Below are 20,512 nucleotides of genomic sequence, written 5' to 3'. Positions count from 1 at the left end.
TTCTGTCAGGTGAATTAGAATTTTTGTCTCATTTGATCCCAGTATTAAATTTTCTTTTTGATTCGGCTGGCTTCTGAAGTGATAACTTCACAGTGTTGAACATACAGATGCTGTTGTATACATCAGAGTGTATGGCCCCCTGAGGGGTTTCTGGGAATTTCCCAGGAATCTTAGCAACAAATCTCATTCATGTTCTCATACCATATTTCCTGGACTGTTCACACTGTTATTTCCTAGACTCCAGCTCCTTCTACCAATTTGTTCTATTCATTGACATATAAAGTCTAATTTCTCCCTCTCTTACTCTCTCTGTGGCATACAGAATACCTGTACCCCACTTCTCTCTCTTGCAGTGCTGATGTGACTGGACTGTTCACTGAAGCAGGCTTTCAGCCCTCCTGCCTATTTCTCCTCAGATTTGTCAGTTATGAAAATATTCTTCTTATCACAGACCTTATTATGAGGTCCTAAATAACACTTGTAGCTTCAGTAAAGCTGATTCAAAAAAAAAAAAAAAAAAAAACCTGTAATTTCTCAATGTTTCATGAAATAAGGAGCTAATTGTTTTAATGATTCCAATATAAATTGCATCTTATTTCACTGTGTTGATACTAATGTTAATGTCACGTGGTGGTTGTTTTCTGATGCAAAATCAGTTTTAGGAAACGTTTTTTGTGGTCAAGGGTATAGAAACAGCTTTGGACACCAAATTCTTTAGATCTCTGTCTTTCTTCAATTACCTGGCTGTGTACATACAAATATCAAAATGAAACCACAGGGGCTCCTGGGTGGCTCAGTTGGATGAGTGGCCAAATCTTGATTTCAGCTCAGGTCACAATCTCAGGTTTGTGAGATCAAGCCCTGCATCAGACTCTGTGCTGGGCATAGAGCCTACTTAGGTTTCTCTCTCTGTCTCTCTGTCTCTCTCTCTCCTTCAGCCTCTCCTCCTGCTCTCTTTCTCTCTCTTCCACCTTCTCTTAACAAAGAAAAAAAAGGGGGGGGCGACCACAAAAGTCATGTATTGCATTAATCTGCTTCCAGACTCAAAGTTCTATTCTTTTATCCCAACCAGAGTTGTTACCATCTTGTTCAGTGCCAAATGAGCCTTGATAATATACATTACTATCAATGCAGGATCTATGTGGAATTCCCTGAATATGAAGTGTGCTACAAACCTTCTTATTTCCGTGAAAGCAGTATCAATGGTGTTTGATGCATAAACAAAGTATGTGTGTATTCAACTCTGATGCAAGTTGAAAGATGTGAAAAGAGGTGAAATAGGTAGAGCATCAAATGAAATAAAATATAACAGTTTAATGTAACTACTAGTGGGATCCTACTCTATAGTAGTTGTAGATCAAGGATGTATATGAGAATTTAGAGCAAAAATGAGTGGTTTTGGTTTTGAGCTGGTAGAGTAATTGTTGGAAAGACTCCTATAATCATCATATCATAGAGGCATCATCCTCACCATGTGCCACCCACATTTGTCCTATTATATGAAAGAAAAAATAAGCCTCTAATAAAAAAAAATTAATTGTTTTAGAGCTACTATTTCTAGCAGTGCAAAACAGATCCTAATTAGTTCACTGCCATTCTTCGCTTCCCTGCCAAGAATAGTTCTTAAGCTTGCATAGTAGTTACTGAAAATGTCAATATAATTTTGCTATAATTCTTTCTGAGATGTATAGAGATAAAACCAATCAACATTACATCGTATAATTGTGTGCAATTTTATTTAAAACAGTCATGCAAAGCAGTATGTTCTATATTCTCATATAAAACATTAATAAAACAAGTTTCATGCAATTAAAAGTCAAAAAATATATTAAAAACTAAATAAATATTCATCGGTGGGTGGGAGGTGGAAGAAATTGGTAAACTTCTCATTTTTCAGTTCAAATAAATCAAATTTTTAAAAAGTAATAAAGGGGGAAATTGCCTTAAAATTGTTTCTACCTATAACTTTTAAATAGCTTTAGTTGGGCTAAATTAGAATAGTAAAAAACTTGGAACCCTCCTGATTAAAGTATTTTTTTAAAATTCTGAATAAGTATTCATTTGCTTGTGATTTTCATATATCAGCAGGTTTGGATTCATTAATTGCAAAAACGCTATTGAACTGGTGCGATCTGAAAATGTTCAAGGAAGAACCACAGTTCAAAGGAAAAGTACTTTTCCAAGCAGTGGTCTTCATTTTATCCTTTCAAAAGACAATGGTATTTGGTACTTTTCCCCCTCGTGATGTGTGGCGATGTAATATCAAGTTAGATATTTCACAATCATGGTGACAATATGCTCAAGTATGTGTGAATGAAGTAGCAGCATTGTATGGAGCTAGATCTCACAACTGAAAGGCTAAGCTATTTCACTTTTCTTTCTGTGTTGCCACTGTATGGAGAAGGGCATTTTGGCACATTTGGCCACATGTTTCACAATGAAAACACAAACTAAATTCTTTTTAGAATAATAAGATCATTTAAAATATGGACCATAAAAATACAAATACAAATGAAATTAAATGAAATGAAATAAAATGTGGACCATAGACACATCTCAGTTTGCATAAAGAACAGAACTCAGCTTTAACAGTTATACCCATGAGTGTACGTGAAGAAGCACAGGGCAGAATGGAGGATGGTGGAAGCTCAGATTTATTTTTTTCAGCCTTTCTCATTCTGCACCCCACCCAAAGAAGCCAAAGTAGACCTACTGTGCAAAAACCTTTCTATGGATAAAGGTTGTTACTACATAATGACAAAAGATTCAATTGACCAGGAAGATCCAACTATGAAGGTATATGCACCTAACACTGTCTCAAAATACATAAGGTGAAAATTAACAGAACTATGGGTACAAATGAGCACATGAGGATACCGACCACAACAACCACAACAAAACAGGCAAGAGATAAGCTTCAAATTCTGACAATTCTAATTGAAATATTGTGGAAAAGAAATGTTCTCTGAAAAGGAAAGATATTTGAAAGCCAAAGGGGAAAACATATAAAAGAATGAAGAGGATATGGCATAGAAGAAGGGTAAGACCAAGGGCTGATCATAGGGAAATTAGAAGAGTATTAGCAAGGCAACCTTTACTTGGAGGAGGATGGACTTTAAGATGTGGATAGGAAAAAAATTCTTAAGGATTGCAGGAAACTGACCCAGGATAAAGTGAGTATGTCTTGCGATGTGTCTATCTAAATGTAGACAAAATCCAGAACAGGAGAGAGACAGTCTTTCCCAAGAGAATGCCCTGGCAGGAGGAAACCCAGCAACACATACTCTCTGAATGATTCAAAACAAAAAGAGTTGGAATTAGTTGGCTGGAATTATAGGACCAAGATGAAACAGGCAGAGTTAAGAGGAGTGGATTATGACCCTTAGAACAAAGAAAATGAGGAGAAGCAAAAATCTATTCTGAGATTCAGGACTTTCTAAAACATGCAAGTTTCCAACTGTGGAAAGAAAAATAAAATACAGAGCTAGAAAAAAAAACAAAAAGCATAGAAAATGTGATGGTAAACTGGGTGAAGTGAGAATAAGGATTACTTGAGTGTTCCATGATGTTCAGTATTTGGGAAAATTTAGTTGACATCAGATTTTTAAGAAATTTTAAAAATGTTAGGGAAAAAATTTCCAGAACAAACTCATTTCATTCAACAACATTTATTAAGGTTCTGTTCATATGGCTGACTTAGTTTTGGGGTGCACACCAATAAATAACAGCACTTCCCTGTCTAAGATGGAAGTCAGACATGTAAAAAGTCAGAATTATGAAATGTTTTGTGATCTGCAAATATATATATATATATATATATGTATATATATATATATATATATATATATATATATATATAATCATGCCAGCAAGGAGACGTAAGTTTTTGTTATGGCACAAAAATTCCAAAGATCTTATCAGTTACAGAACAAAAGTTATTTCTTATTCATATGTCAAGTGTAGGTAGACAAGGACAAGTAGACAGGACTTCATTCAACTGATAAGAAAAGATTTAACGTCCAGTGATTTTTTTTTTTAACGTTACCTGTCATTGAGAAAGGTGGCATTTGTCTAAAAATCACTTTCTGAGAGCTTTGTCCTGCAATGTACGAAGGCGTGTAACAACAGCTCAATAGCAGTAAATTGTGTGCTTCAAAATAAAATTGGTTTGAATATTTAGATGAAGAGAACACAGTCTGTTTTTAAACTTTAAGGGAACACATCCTATCTATAAAAAGAAGCAAGGGGTCCCAATGGACGTTTACAACAACCATCATCTTGGTATTAGAAATATGTCAAGGAATAATCTTTTTTTAAAAGCTGTAGAAATCCAACTTTAATGTCCTAAAACAAAGGAAAAAAATAGATCTTTCTCTTTTCTCTGCTTCCTTCTGTAAGTGTGCTTTATTATTAAGCCTTTGGTTGGAATGGCTTTTTTGTTCCTTCAGTGAATGTGGCCAGCTAAGGTTTTGTGTTTTTGTTCAGGAGATGAATCAGATGGGAGTGGGGAAGTGAAACATTTTAGTCCCATTTCAAATTCCTTGGGAAGAATTCCAGTCATTCTGCCTGGGGTCAGGTGTCAACTAAAAGTATCACACCTCCTGTGAAGATCATGGGGATGGATGGGGTTGCAGAAAATTCATGGATGAAGGAGGTGAAAAATTTCCCCCAGAAAGCAAACACGAGACAGATAGAATAATAAATAACTGAGAAGGTGGCGGGGAGACAGTACCACCACCCAGTAGAGAGGGTGAACTGTCACAGCATTAGTTATGTCTTTGGAAGCTTCCTTGCAATAAGCCAGGGCAGGGGTGGGGTGTGGGGCAGATAGTAATAGAGTAGGGATTACTGTTAGACCCAGGGTCTCCTCCTCCTCTCCTGGGGGGAGCTTGAGATCTAATTTCATCAGTATTCCTTCTGTCAGCAGGACATGGACACCCCTTCCCTGGCTTGACTCTCCTGTTTCCTGCTCCTAATTGGGCACATGGACCTGAATTTTGCCCATTGTTTCCCATTGCCTAGTATATCTCCTTGCTGCTTTAACTTTCTTAATTTTAAATTCAGAATATATTTTCTTGCCTCCTAAAATCACAGATGATCCCAGGATTTATCTAAATAAATCAGAAAGAAGATTTTCATCAACTCAGGAATGCTCTTGTTGGCATCCAACACCATTATGGCTTATTCTGAAATCTGAAAAACGTGATGATATCTAGCCTTTGTCTAACAGGGAGCTAAGTAACTCTGCAATGGAACAAAATTCTAGGTATTTAGCGTGACTGTTCTTGTTTAAATTGTTCCCAGAACTTTGGTTTTACTGGTGTTTTCTCACTGCTTTACCCCATTCTAGCCGAGGATTATTCATGAATGATGAAAAGAAGCAAGCATGAAGCTTGGAGGAGATGCTCAAGAATACATAAAGAAAGCAAAATATTTGCATTATTGCTTTTTTTTTCATTTTGTTTTTTACATTCAGTATTTAAAGTAGACTTCTTACAGAGAGAAGGGCAGCAAAATGCAACCACTTTTACAGCTAATTTGCAAATGGAAAGTGTTAATTAAAATTTGAGGCTCTCAAAGTTTCTAATTAGCCTGTAAAATTCATTCTGCTATTGGGATTTCAGTTTTTATTTCTTTTCCTGGTTGTATCTCTAATTATAGACTATAAGCTAAAAGGATTTTTTTTTATATTTCACAAGAGCATTATAAAAGAAAACCATCAAAGTTTTAAAAATATAAAAGGCTTCCTAAGATTTGGTTGATACAAATACTGTTAGATAATTTGGCTTCACTGTGAAGTGAAAACTTCTAACAGAAATGATTGAGCTTTACTTTATGAATTGGAATTTAGGGAAAATAATCTCAAACATTGATAAAGTTTATCTAAACCATGGACATAATTCCATCTGTTGGCAATGATATCATACAATTTCCATATTAATTTATTATCTAAATGGTACAAGAATATGACAAAAAGTGTGAGTCAGCACTCTATTTTTTAAAAGATTTATTTATTTGAGAGAGAGAGAGAGAGCAAGCATTGGGGGAGGGATAAAAGGAGAGGGAGAGAGGGAATCCCAAGCTGACTCCCCATTGAGTAAGGAGCCTAATGCAGGGCTTGATGCCACAACCCCAAGATCATGACCTGTGGCAAAATCAAGAGCCAGATGCCTAACCAACTGAGGCACCCAGGTGCCCCATTCACTTTTTGAATACATGTACAGGATTGGTCTTTTAGGATAACTGTCCTGCATAGTAAGTAAGAAGTTGAAATAATGGCAGAATCAGAAATTAAAACAACAGCAATTCATTGACCAGCCCCCATATATACCAAGAACTTAAGGTCTACCTGTCACAGCAATCCTGAAGGTTACATCTTTATTTTTTACCACATACATAAATACATAGCTAATATATTATACAAAGCTAGTAGGTGTGTATGTATTTTATATATATATATATATATATATATATCCTAAAGTCACCCTATTTTAGTGTACAATTCAGTAATTTCTAGTAAATTAGTAGAGCTGTGCAACCACTCCCATATTCCAATTTTAGAACATTTCCATCACCACATAAAGATGCCTCATGCTCATGTGCCCTCAGTTTTCATTCCCACTCCAAGCCTAAGCAATCACTAATGTACTTTCTGTCTCTATAGGCTTGCCTTTTATGGACATTTCATATAAATGAAATCTCACAATATGCTTTTTAAAAATTTACTTAGCATAATATATTTTGTGGTTCATCTTTGTTGCAGCATGGATGGGCATTTGGATTATTTCTACTTTTGGGCTGTTACGAATCATGCTGCCATGAACATTCATGCACAAGTCTCTGTACAGACACCTATTTTCATTTATCTTGATGGATATTCAGGAAAGTAATTACTGGGTTATATAGTAAATTTACCTCTTCATTTTCAAATAAGTGACAGATTGTTTTCCACAGTGGCTGCACCTTTTTATATTCCCATGAGCAATGAATGAGGGTTCCAATTTCTCCACAGACTTTCCAACACTTGTTTCTGACTGTCTCTTTTATTATTTGCCATCCTTGTGATTGTGAAGTGGCATTTCCTTGTGGTTTTCATGTGCATTGCTGTGATGGCTAATAATATTGATAATCATGCCATGTGCTCGTTGGCCATTTGATATACATCTTCTCTGGTGAAATGTCTATTCAAAATTTTAGCTTATATTTTGTTGCATTTTTGTCTTCTGATAACTGAGCTGTAAGCTTTTAAAAGATATTTGAGATGTAAGTAATTTATCATACATATGCTTTGAAAATCTTTTCTCCTCATCTGGGACTCATTTTTCACTTATTAATGGTGTTCTTGAAGTTCAAAATATTTGAATTTTTATGAATGTAAATTGATCTTTAATCACTTGTGTTTTTGGTGTTGTATTAAGACTTTGACTAACCTAAGGTCCCTACTTACTGAAAGAGGAAACTGAGGCCTCATGAGGTCAAGGAGACACTTGAGTGCAAGAGTATCTCCTATGCCACGTCTCCTTTGGGCTCCTGCAAGCAGCATGAATTCAGATGACTGATGTCTTACACTGGGCCTGTGATGTCCCTGACAGTGGAGGTATTCTGAGTGACACAAGTACACAAAGAAAGAACAGACATATCTTCCTGGAAAATTCTCTTCTAGCTTCCTCTGTATAAGTTGAAAGAAAGGTTCTATAAGCAAATTAATATTATAAGAAAGTTTCTGATGATCATTTAATCATCCTAAAGTAAAATGAACAATGCTTTTCTTTAAGATCTAAAAAATATACATTTAATAAAAAATTGGCTTTTAAAAAGTTTTTTTTTAATTTTTTTTTAATTTTTTTTTAATTTTTTATTTTTTAATTTTTTCTTTTTATATTTTTTTTAAAAAAGTTTTTAAAATCTTCTATTTATATAAAGCAAATCCCAAGGCTGGCTGGGTGGCTCAGTCACTTGAGTAGTGGACTCTTGATTTCGGCTCAGGTCATGATCTCAGGGTCATGGGATCAAGCCCCTCATTGGGCTCTGTGCTCAGTGTAGCATCTGCCTCTCTCTCTCTCACTCTCACTCTCTCTCTCACTATCCCCCTCTCTCTTTCTCCTCTCTCTCTCTAAAATAAATAAATCCTTTTTAAAAAGTTCTGTAGGAAAACCAGGAAATGAATTATTAAATTTAAAGTAATCAAAAATTTTAACTGGATTACCCAAATTAGAAAAATTGACTATTATGATGTGCCAATAATTAAGGCCAGTCACAGTGTTATGTGGGTTTAATGTTAAACCTAACTAAAGAAATGTTGTGAAGAATAAATTGAGGAGACTAGCTCATGTTGTGAATTCAGAGAGCACTTCAAAAATGTACTTGTGGCAGGCAGCCTCTAAGGTGATCCCAATGACCCCTATCTGCTTGTATTCCCACCCTGTGTAATCCTCCCACTTTTTAAATATAGGCTAGACTTACCAACCAGCTTCTAACAAACAGTATATAGCAGAAGCATATATAGAGAGATCACTTTCAAGATTGGGTGACAAAATGACCTTGGCAACCACCTTGCCCTCCCTCTTTTGCTCACTTGCTCTGGAAGATGCCAGCTGCCATGTTGTAAGCTGCCCTATGGACAGGCCCACATGGTAAGGCCCTGGTGTCTCTTGCCCACAGCTCAAAAGGCCTAGGCGAGGGAGTGCTAGTCACTGGCCCTGGAGAGTGATCAGGTCTCTCTGAAGGATCCTCATCTATGAACCTACAGAAAAAAAAAAAAAAAAAAGAAATCCTTTAAGTCAATACGATTTTTGGATAAACCAGATATTCAAATTAAGTTGACATCAGTCACACCAGGAGAGGGTGAGATGATTTTTAAGTGTCCTGTCATTATCCAAGCATATTACAGGTAAGGTCTAATGAGAAAATGCTATCAGCAGCAGCCATCAGTGCATTAACCTCTGTGGGGATGAGTGAGCTCTGATTCTGCCGTGATGACATCAGACTCAAGGCAGCACCTGGCATCTTCATTATTTGAGGCTTGCACAAAGACATCTTGTCCATTCAAACTGTTCATTCTCAATTCTTGATGCACTGACTGTTAGAGTTAAGGGGTTGATTTATATTCTTATGACCAGACTAGTTTAGCAAAGGGTACAGTTTAAAATCAAGCAATTAAAGGGAGTGAAATTTCTTGTAACTTATCTCTCTTTAGTTATGTTATCATGAATGACTCTAATGACTCAGTGTGAAGAGCATCACAATAATAAGGATGGAAATAAACAGGGAATTTTATAAAGCAGCACTTCTCAAAGTGGGCTGCATCTTTTATTAGAAAAGCAAATTCCCTGTCTCCACCCCCAAACTAGTGGATCAGAAACTCTGGAGACTAGGATTCCAATGTCCTCTAAGGTTTAAGAAACACTGTTCTAGAGCACTTGTTTTCTTTTTTTTGTTTGTTTTTGGTTTTGTTTTTGTTTTAAATTTATTTTTTATTGGTGTTCAATTTGCCAACATATAGAATGACACCCAGTGCTCATCCCGTCAAGTGTCCACCTCAGTGCCCGTCACCCAGTCACCCCCACCTCCCCTTCCACCACCCCTAGTTCATTTCCCAGAGTTAGGAGTCTTTCATGTTCTGTCTCCTTTTCTGATATTTCCCACTCATTTTTTCTCCTTTCCCCTTTATTCCCTTTCACTATTTTTTATATTCCCCAAATGAACGAGACCATATAATGTTTGTCCTTCTCTGATTGACTTATTTCACTCAGCATAATACCCTCCAGTTCCAGCCACGTCAAAGTAAATGGTGGGTATTTGTCATTTCTAATGGCTGAGTAATATTCCATTGTATACATAAACCACATCTTCTTTATCCATTCATCTTTCGATGGATACCGAGGTAGAGCACTTGTTTTCAAAGAGTGGCTTTGTCCTAGAACCAAGAGGGTCCCCAAGACTGGCTAAAAATTGACACTAAAAGCAATAGATAATACTACATGCTTAGTTTTTTATGGACTGCTGAGTATTAAATATTAGTAAATTAAACTGAACTAATTAATGATTAACTAAAATTTATATTCATAACCTAAGGTCAACTATTAGAATTTATTGACGAAACCAACACCACCTTGTATTTTAGAAATTTGGTTACAAAACTCTTGCACTAGAACAGAGTGTAAAAGTCCACATTTTTTTCAAGAATGACACTTGGTTATCAGTGTATCATCAGGATACATAATGGTGTTGACTGAGGGGCTAGATTCAAAGGAAGAAGTCTGCCTTTGTAGGTATAAACAATGAGGTCATGCATTTAGCAAAACAAACAAAAGCACCCCAGTAAATTAGATTTTAAAAATAGTTTCTTTTCACATCATTATGAAAGGTTTTCTGAAAGAAGAGGTTGAAGGAGTTTGGGTTGGATGTTTACAACTCATATATTATTGTGGGGTTTTTTTTAAATAGTGGGTTCATCACCAATTATAACACACATTGTTCTCTATGATCAGGCAGGTCCAAAAACAACCCTCTTTTGCTCCTGTTGAGAGACGGTACTGTGGGAATCTTGCCAGTTCCCAGGTTTTAGAGAAGTTTAGGTGAAGGGAATGAGGATGAGAGCGTGCATCTGTGCCTTGAGTTCAAGGTCCGGGAGGACAGAGCCTTGTGTGTAGGGGTGCGGCCCCAGGGGCAGTTCTGATGGCTCAGGACTTGGAAGAGCCTGAGTGAGGAGCTCCCAGAAGGAGAAGGGAAGGATTGAAACCAATTTTCCCTTCCTTGCCTAGTGAGGTTGTGAGACCGTCTTCCTATTTCTTCATGCCTCTGAAAACATTCTGATTGTCTGTTTGTTTGCTTTTAATTTCTGCTGTAAGAACAACTTTTCCTATCAAATAAAAATGTGAACTGATAAAATAAATAACTAATGGAAGAGGGGTGAGCAGTGGGAAAAGGATCTGCACAGAATAATCTGTCAGGTTCAGCCCTACCTGCTGCTTTGGTGTCTCAATTCAGTCATGAGGGAGGTCCCATGGTCTCTGAGGCATTTTCCAACTCAAGACATCTTTAATCATCTCTCTTCTCCATGTATTTCAATCCTCCTTGTGTTATGGTCAGAGAGACATAGGATTTGATCTCCCAACCCTGAGATCATGACCTGAGCCAAAACCAAGAGTCAAATGCTTAACTGACTGAGCCACCCAGGCACCCCCAGAAAAGGTACTTTTAAGGAGCTAAAGTACACATTACTGAAAAGAAAATTAACTCACTCAGAACATATGTACAGTGATCTCAGGGTCACGAAAACAAGCCCTATTTTGGGCTCTGCACTCAGAGAGTCCACTTGAGATTCTCTCTCCCTCTCCCTTTGCACCTCCCACTCATGCTCACTCACTTGCTCTCTCTTTATCTCTCAAATAAATAATTACATCTTTTTTAAAAAGTACCCTTTCTGGCTACTGTACATATGCTCCAAGGTTGTTAACACAGAAAGCCACTGGCCTAAAGCCATACACATTTGATCTGATCCATTTCAACTCTGTGGGTTCAGTATTTCTGTTTGTTAGGGTCACCAGGTTCTAAGAGGCTTTGCCATGGCATCCCAGGGATCAGGTGTGAACACATCATGGCATGAGATCCATATGTAGGGAGACAACCGGAGTCCAACTCCAGAAAATGATGCAAGGGGCATGTATCAAAGAAGAAATAGAATTTTTTATTTGCATTTTAGGTTTAAAAACTATCAGAGGTATTTGTATTTGTACTTGGTTTGTTATGAACAGGGTAACAGGGAGTTAAAAGAGAACCACTATTTCAAAAGCTAAAAATCTCACCAAATCCTTAAGATGTTATGAAACAAAGCTCTGGCTCTGGTGTACAAAGCAGCCCCTGGAATGTGTTTTCTGTACTCTGTGTGATACCCTCTAGCGGATAGGGCTCATTTTTTGGTGCTGTTATTGTTTATGTTACTTTTCCCCAGTTTTTTGTTGACATTATTATTTTGCTTTACGTTTTAAGGCTTGCAAAATGATGTAAGTTATGCACAAGATGTAAGAAATAAAAATAAATGAACACCCACGCGTAACCACTCCACCGAGGAAAGAAAACTCATGCATGCCTTTGCAGACCTCTATTGGTCTGTCTCTAATCTCATCCCGTTTATTATTCCCATTGTTCCTCTTTACAGTTTATTGGATATAAATATACTGCTACATAAGATATTGCTTTGATTTGCATATTTTTAAAAGGTTTTATTTATTTATTTATTTGAGAGAAAGAGAGGATACAAGCAGAGGGAAAGGCAGAGGAAGAGAGAGAAGCAGACTCCTCGCTGAGCAGGGAGCACGACTCAGAGCTGGGTTCCATGACCCAGGGATCATGACCTGAGCTGAAGGCTTAAACCAACTGAGCCACCCAGGCGTTCCTGATTTGCATGTTTTTGAACTTCAAATAAATGGAATCATACTGTGTGTATTCTTTGACTTGCTTTTTTGGCTCAATATCATGTTTATAATATTAACTCTTATAAAGTTTCATTGCGGTCTATGGTCATTGCTTTATTATATCCCATCATAAAACTATACTAAGCAAATGTATCCATTCTAGTTGATTGGATTGGGTTCTCCCCCACTCCATTTTTGATATTATAATGACAATAGCTCTGAATCTTCTTAGGGAAGATTTTGGATACAGGGGCTGGAATTTCTTTAGAGTATATTCAGTGCAATTACTGTGTCCAAAATTTTACACATCTTCATATCTACTAAGCTATGATAAACAAAGTGTCTGCATCCCTAGGAGCAGTTAAAAGACTCAGGAGATCCATGTCACCACTTATAGTTGATAGTGTTGCCCTTTTTAATTGTGTCCAATTTGATGGTTGGGAAATGGTATCTCTCTATGCTTTAATCTGCATTTCCTTCATTACTAAGGCAGCAAACAAAGTAAATAATTTTATTTAGACAAACCAAGGAGGAAAATATAGGAAGGGGCTACCTGTGATGAAGGATTGGAGTGGAGGTCTCCCCCAGAGGGTTGGCTGTATAGACATGAGTGACAAGATGGGCTGTGCCAGGTGGCCAGCTGAGGGAAGGAGTTGCAGACAGAGGGAGTGGCTTCTAGCTCTTTCAAGAGGCAAAACCTTTCCTTTTAAGTGATGTAACTAAATATTCTTAGTTGATAAGTTAGAGACCTGGGCAGACAGTTCTCATATAGATTAGGAGACTCAAACAGATGGTGTTGGAGAGGAAATAATGCTTAGGGTATGAAAAAGGAATGGATAAGGAGACATATATGATGCCTGTTTATTCTCTTAATTAGAATCTGAATTTGCATTGTAAGAGAAGGAAAACCACACATAAAAACAAATTTTAAACTCTTTGAGAAGAATTAACGTGACATGAATAATGCAATATTATAAGCTAAAAATAACTATTAAGATCTTTCTAGAGATGGAGAATCAAAAAAAAATTGGGGGGGTCTATCAATTTTTAGATCTGTGTGGTTTTGTAGGACGACAATGCCTTGTCTGTGCTAAATCCAGATGAAGCACTTCCAGCCCTTTGGAGATGCCTCCCAAGTTTTATTATATGTTGCTACAATGGATCATTCATTATCTGGAGTGAAAATCAATCCTTGCTTTCCTGCCTTGAATGGTAAGCTGAGTTGAGTGTCACCATTCACTCCTGGAAAAGGACCCACTTATTATTGATCAATGGAGTCCAGAAGAGCCCAGGGAGAACCTTCCTTGTTTTTCCTAGTTAGTCACTTTGCATTCTCCTATGAACAGGTGCCAAGATGGAATCAGGCACATGAGTGATTTGCCAGGGAAATGCCTGCAGAGAATGAAGAAGCAGGAGTAGGAGCAGAAAGCATTCCAAAAGAGATGCAGGTCTGACACCTGAGAAAGGAGATAGGGGACGAGGCAGGATTGGGCAAGAAGAGCCTCAGACTTCAGTGCAGCTCTGAAACAGCCTCTGCCAGGCTGATGGGGAGCTGCAGAGCAAAGGCTGTCTACTGGAAAAATCTTGCATCAGGCAGGGAGGGCCTGCTCCACCAACCAGTCATTGATTGGGAGAAACCTGTAGAAAGCATGGCCCAGACTGAAGGGTTGGGTGGTGGGAAGTGGGGCAAGAAGTCCCAGAGGTGCAGCGGTTGTCACTTTCCCACACCCTTTGCGTTAGGACTGAAAAATGTACCTCCATAGTTGCCTCACTGTGAAATATAAGTTTATTAAACTTGTCACATCAAGATGTTTGCAGTCTTCAATGTCTCCATAACAATTAAATATCGTGAATACATCTGGGCTTCTAAACTGTGTTCTTGTCTATCAATTATGACACACTAGAGTATCTTACTGGTGTTCCTAATGATGCTGAAATGAAATAAGGATTATTAGCCTGGATCAAGGGATTATTTTTTTTTAACTTTGCTTTGTTTACAAACAAATTAAAACCACATTTTTTTAATTTGCAAGTTAAACTGATATAGAGACATCTATTGGTATCCCATAGCTTCCTTTCTCTATTTATCTGTAAGTACAGTGATTCCCTTTTGTGTTCCTATCCTCAGGCACTCTTAATTGGTTTATTGTAAAGAGAGTTTCTTCACCTGAACACATACTTATTATCTATTTGGGCTTCACATAAAATTATTGTTATCCCTGACCCAGTGGTCCCAAACCACTCATGTGTGTCTAGCATGTTCTGGGCCTAGTGATGCTGTCATATGGTTGTGGAAACCAGCCCTCCTTCATTGCTTATTATGTGACATTCAGACATCTCAGACTCATTTGCTTCATTACTTTATTTTTTATTAACGGCACATCCCATTAAAGCAGAAAGATGCAACAATGGGATTCAGATAAAAAGAGGCCACGATTAACCAAGAGACTGGTTCTCTATTCCTCCCTCTGTTTGCAATGTTCAGCTTATTTAATTTACAATTGGAAAGGAGGAAAGGAGTGGAATGGCTCACTTACTAAGAGCAGAAGTAAGAGGAGAAGAAAACATTAGTTAGAGCAAAGGTATAACATCTAGTATTAGGTTAGCCATCTGTGTGGGAGAACAGAAATATGAATCCCTACAGGAAGTTTCTCTAACAAAGGCTGTGTAGCCCAGGGAGGTGGAGAGAACTCTGGAGGTGACATGCATTTGAGATTTCTAGCATGTGACATGCCTTTATCCAAACCTCTTTCTATCTTACTACAACCTCTTACTACCCACCATGGTTTTCTGCTTAGTCCTAGGGCCACAGAGAATAATTTTCCAGTTGGAACACCAATACTCTCTGTTCTCCTGATGGCCTCCCCCTCCAGGTCCCTGACTCATGCCTATGTACCTTTGCCCTTGAATGGCTTTCACTGACAACTTGACCTTCCTTTGCTCCTGTCAAGACCCCTAAGCTCCCTTTAATGGAAACAAAGAGTATTCAATGACAGTTGCAAGAAGACCCATTAAAAAAAAAAATAGACCCCAAGTCACTGTTAGAAGGCTCATTGCAAACCAAAGAATCAGATATTCTCAAAATCAAAGTTCATGGGAGAAGCCAGACCTCCCAAAGCCAACGAAACTTCTTGACTGACAAATATAATAAGATAGCCACTTTCCAAGAAACTCTTACTCTACCACCACACACTGTCCCCTGCTCAGCCTTCTGTAGAGACAGAAGCTTCACAGACTTAAGCACAACAGCTGCTAACACCTGAGACTGAGAAGCTCATTGGAAGGATGATGTGGGATGTTTTGCTACTTGGATGGGTTTCAGAAACACTCATATTGGCCACAGGGTCTCTCTTTGGTCCTTTGCCCAAAATTTAGTCCACAGTCTTCCTAAGATTACACATCAATGCAAAGGAAATCTCAAAGATCTTCTCCACAAATATTGAAGGCAAAGATGATAACTAGCTCTTTTGCACAACTAGAAATAGGAACCATGTGCTTTTGTCTGATGTGTGGCTGAACTTTTAGAATTGCAGCTCTCACTTTGAGTCTGTCTATATGTTTTTGTGTCTGTGAGTATGTAGTAGTTTCTTACCTTTGGATGGTATTACAAAATTACACCATATATTCCTTAAAAGGACCTCTATTCTGATTGCTTTAAAGATAAATAAACATTTATACAAATTAAACAGTTCTGAAATTCCCAGAAATTTGGGAATTATATCTTCGAATATCTTCTAGAAAATAACTCAAAGATTTTTAAAATTCAAGTTAACACAATTTAGGTTAAGTCTTTGGAAAAAAGGACTAGTTTGATATTGTTGGTTGAATAAAGACAGCTACATTGTCAGTATCACACATTTTTATTCTATTTGGGTATGCTCTTCCTAAACTTCAAAAGGCTTCCTGATTAAATAAACTAGCTTTGTAGCTACCAGTTGTTTCAGATCATTAAAAATGTGAATTCAAAAAAAAAAAAAAATGTGAATTCATGGTTAACCAAATTAAACCATTCTTCCAACCAACCTTATTTTAACAGTACTTATGATTTATGGTATGAAAATAGTTTCCAAGCTCTTCACGTAACTGAAAACCTTAAACTTATGTTAAACTGAGTTAATAATATTCTTTAGATACCCAGGTCACTTATAAATAAAATAAAATACTAAAACTTGATTACTAAGCAAAAATTTAACTTTACATGCTTTTTTTTTCCTCTAATTTTTACATGGTACAGAATATCCCTCTTTCCAAATACCTGATTTCCAGGTCTCTCAAACAACTGATTAGAGAACTGAGGTCAAGAGATGCATCACTAATTTATTTAAGAGATGGTTTCATAACTAAGCAGTTACACTTAAAGAACATATTGAAGAAAAAAAAAGAACATATTGAACTTCTACTACTTTAGGGATAGTCTTAGAACACTAGCAAAGTTGCAGAATAATGCACACAGTTCCCCATGCCAAGTTCCCAATTTCCCATAATGTTTCTATTTTAGCTCCTAACTTATGGTAGAATTTATAATTCCTTCCTTATGTTTTTTGTGGTTGCCCTAGAGTTTACAGTATGTATTTATAAATAATGTAAGGCCACTGTGCAATAACATTACACCACTTCATGTGTGGTGTAAGGACCTTATCACAAAGTATTGCCAATCTTTTCCCCTCATCCCTATGACATCACTGTCATTCATTTCATTTATCCATGTGCACATTTATCCATGTGCACTATGTAACACATTGTTACTATTGTTTAAACAGTTACCTTTCAGGGACTCATGGAATTCTTGCTCTCCACTCAGGTCATGATCTCAGGGTTGTGAGATCAAGTCCCACATCAGGCTCCCCACTCAGCAATAAGTCTGCTCGAGATTCTCTCTCTCTACCCTTCCTACATGCATGCATTCTCTCTCTCTCCCTAAAATAAATAAAATATTTAAAAAAAATAAGAAGAGTTACCTTTTAGAAATCAATTAAGAATTGACAAACTCAAGGATTCCATTTTGCCTTCATTCATTCCTCCCTGGAAGCTCCTCCTTTATGTAGATCCAACTTTCTGATCTTTATCAGTTGGGCCATGTTTAATGTTTGTGGTAACATGGGTGCTAGATATTTCAAATTCCTCTAGTGTTCTTGTTTTTGTCTCCCTTCTTGACTTTGGAGCTTCCCTAAGTACCCCTCTTCAGAGACAGTCTTTGACCTGCAATTCTTTTTTTAACTAAACTAAATTAAATTTAATTTAAATTCAATTCATTAACATATAGTGTATTATTAATTCCAGATATAGAGTTAAGTGATTCATCAGTTGCATACAACACCCAGTGCCCATGACATCACATCCCCTCCTTAACACCCATCACCCAGTTACCCCACACTAACAATGAGACCGAAGAAAGAGAAATTAAGGAATCAACCCCATTTACAATTGCACTGAAAACTATAAGATACCTAGGAATAAACCTAACCAAAGAGGTAAAGGATCTGTACTCTGAAAACTAGAGGACCTCATGAAAGAAACTGAGGAAGACACAAAGAAAGGGGAAAAGACTCCATGTTCGTGGATTGGAAGAAACATATTGTTAAAATGTCTATGCTTCCCAGAGCAATCTATACATTCAATGCAATCCCCATCAAAATACCATCAACATTTTTCACAGATCTGGAACAAATAATCCTAAAATGTGTGTGTCTTGCAGTTCTTTCAGCTGTAACCCACTTTAACTAGACTGGAGACCTGTAGGTGTCATCATAGACTGTCAGGAACAGAAAGCATTCTATAACCTGCCAATAAATCCCAGGCCATAGTGGACTCTGCCTGGGGCTGTGGCCTCCACAAGTTTTTGTGACTTTGCTACAGGGATATGCCTCTCTCCCTGTGTCTCTACTCCTTTCCCTAACTGCAGCATTCCCAATCTTTTTCTGGAGGCTTTATCCTCTATTGATATGTTTCACCCACCTATCCCCTCACATGAGCAAGGAAGGATGCAGGGGGCTGAAGTTCCCCTGACTGGGATGAAATATCAGAATCTCCTCCTGGCCAAGTTCTTTCTCCTGAAGAGCATGCTTCTGCTCTATAGAAGGCTCTGGATATATTTCCAAATAGTTCCTATGTCCCCACTACCTCCTCCTTTTATTCACCACTCCCTCCACAGCCACCAAGGCACCTTTCTCCATCTTCACCATAAGAACCTACAGGGGTCCTGTTGGGGAAGCCCCCAAAACTGTGGCCTCCAGGATTTTCTCAACTAGTCACACCCAGCTTCCAGCAATTTGTCAAAGGTATCATTTAAGTCTCCCTACTAGTTCGTGGTTGCAGTGGTGCCTGCGATAGATCTCAGGAAGCAGTAAAGCCAGGCTCAGTTCCTATCTCTCTGTGTGTGCCTGCCTCTCCAAATGTCAGGGTGACAATTAGCCTTGAAGCCTTGATTCTCTAATAAATCCGAGAAAAGCTATTGATTTACAATTTTCTAGATTTTTCTTATTGTAAGGCTAAAAGTTATGACTTCTGGAAGTTCCTTTCCTTGATGTTAACATCTTATATAACCATGGTATGTCTTTAATACTAAGAAATGAACATTGGTACTACACTGTTAACTACAGATTTTATTCTGATTTTACCAGTTTTTTCACTAATGTCCTTTGTCTCTCTCAGAATCCAAATAAGGATAATAATGCAGAGAATTTAGTTAAGTATCAGCTTAATCATCCTCAATCTGTGATACTTGCACCATCCTTTCTTGCTTTTCATGACTTTTTCAGTTTTGAAGTTCTCTCATTTTGGATTTTTCTGATAATTAGACTGAGCTTATGGCTTGGAGGAAGCATAGCACAAAGGTGAATACCCTTTTTATGCATCATAATGGGGCATTCATGACAGCAACATGACTAATCATTAGGGATGTTAGCTTGATCACTTGGTTTATGTGGCATCTGCCAGATTTCTCTGCTGAAAATTTACATTTTTTTTCCTCAAACCTATATTAGTTAGAAGCCAATCACTAAATTCAGCGCACACTCAAGGGAAAGGAAATTAAACTCTACCTCTTGGAGGCAGGAATATCTGTATCTGTATTATTAATAATTTTTGTTATTTATTTTTTCATATGGACTCATGGACAGCTATTTTATTCTTTGGAATATGATCTAGCACTTGCTTGTTTGTTTCATTGCTCAATTTGTTAAAATTTTCTGGTTGAATCTTTGTTTGAGCTTATAACTTATTCAGTCTGTGTCTGCCCTGAGTAAGGTAATGCTGAGCTCTTGCTCTTACTTCTTCCCGTAGGTGCCTATCACTCTCTAGATTTCATGTTGCTTGTTTTCCTGTAACATCAGTTCTCTGCTGGGTTCACAAAAAGTAATTAGTTTCCAGCAATGTTCTTTCCAGCTTTCTATGTCTCCAAAGTCACTTGCCAGAGTGATATCTGTCAAAAACACCTTTCCATCTATCCATAAAAATGTCTCAAAAAAAAAATCTCTGAAAAATCATGATCCAAGAGCTCACATGAGAATAATAGATGTGTAATTACAATATGAGTTCTGACTCATTGGTTCTATGTGCTATGAAATGTTTTGATCCAGGCTGGTGCCATTTAAGAAGATAAAAATAGAGAGATTATTTCTTAATGTCACTTCAATTCTCTCCCTTTGCATCATTCCCATTTGTCCCGCACTTACAAAACCTATTACACACACACAGGCCCATGACTCGGCTTGTTTTATATCCATACTATCAATCATGCTCTTTGGCCTTACAGCAATAGATTCACTCCCTACCTTGTCCTCAGTGGAGAATATAGTAAATTATCAAAAACAGAAAGCTCACATTACTCTCATAAAGTGTAGTTAACAAGCAGGGGGAATGTTCATGCAACACCCCCATCAATCAGCCCCTGTGCTGAGGCATAACAGTAAATATCAATGGTAAATAAATAAATAAATAAATAAATAAATAAATAAAGGCTTTTAAAATGGCATACCTCCCAGGATCTTAGAAAGAAAGGCAACATGCATTTAGAACTCAGAGATGTTTAAAGGCTGAAACAGGTCAAGAAAAGTAAAACTAATACCATTTCACAGATTTGAGCAATGACCTGAGGA

The sequence above is a fragment of the Vulpes lagopus genome, chromosome 2 (genome assembly GCF_018345385.1).
Source record: "Vulpes lagopus strain Blue_001 chromosome 2, ASM1834538v1, whole genome shotgun sequence".
Classification (NCBI taxonomy): domain Eukaryota; kingdom Metazoa; phylum Chordata; class Mammalia; order Carnivora; family Canidae; genus Vulpes; species Vulpes lagopus.
Note: the sequence above shows the minus strand (reverse complement) of the source record.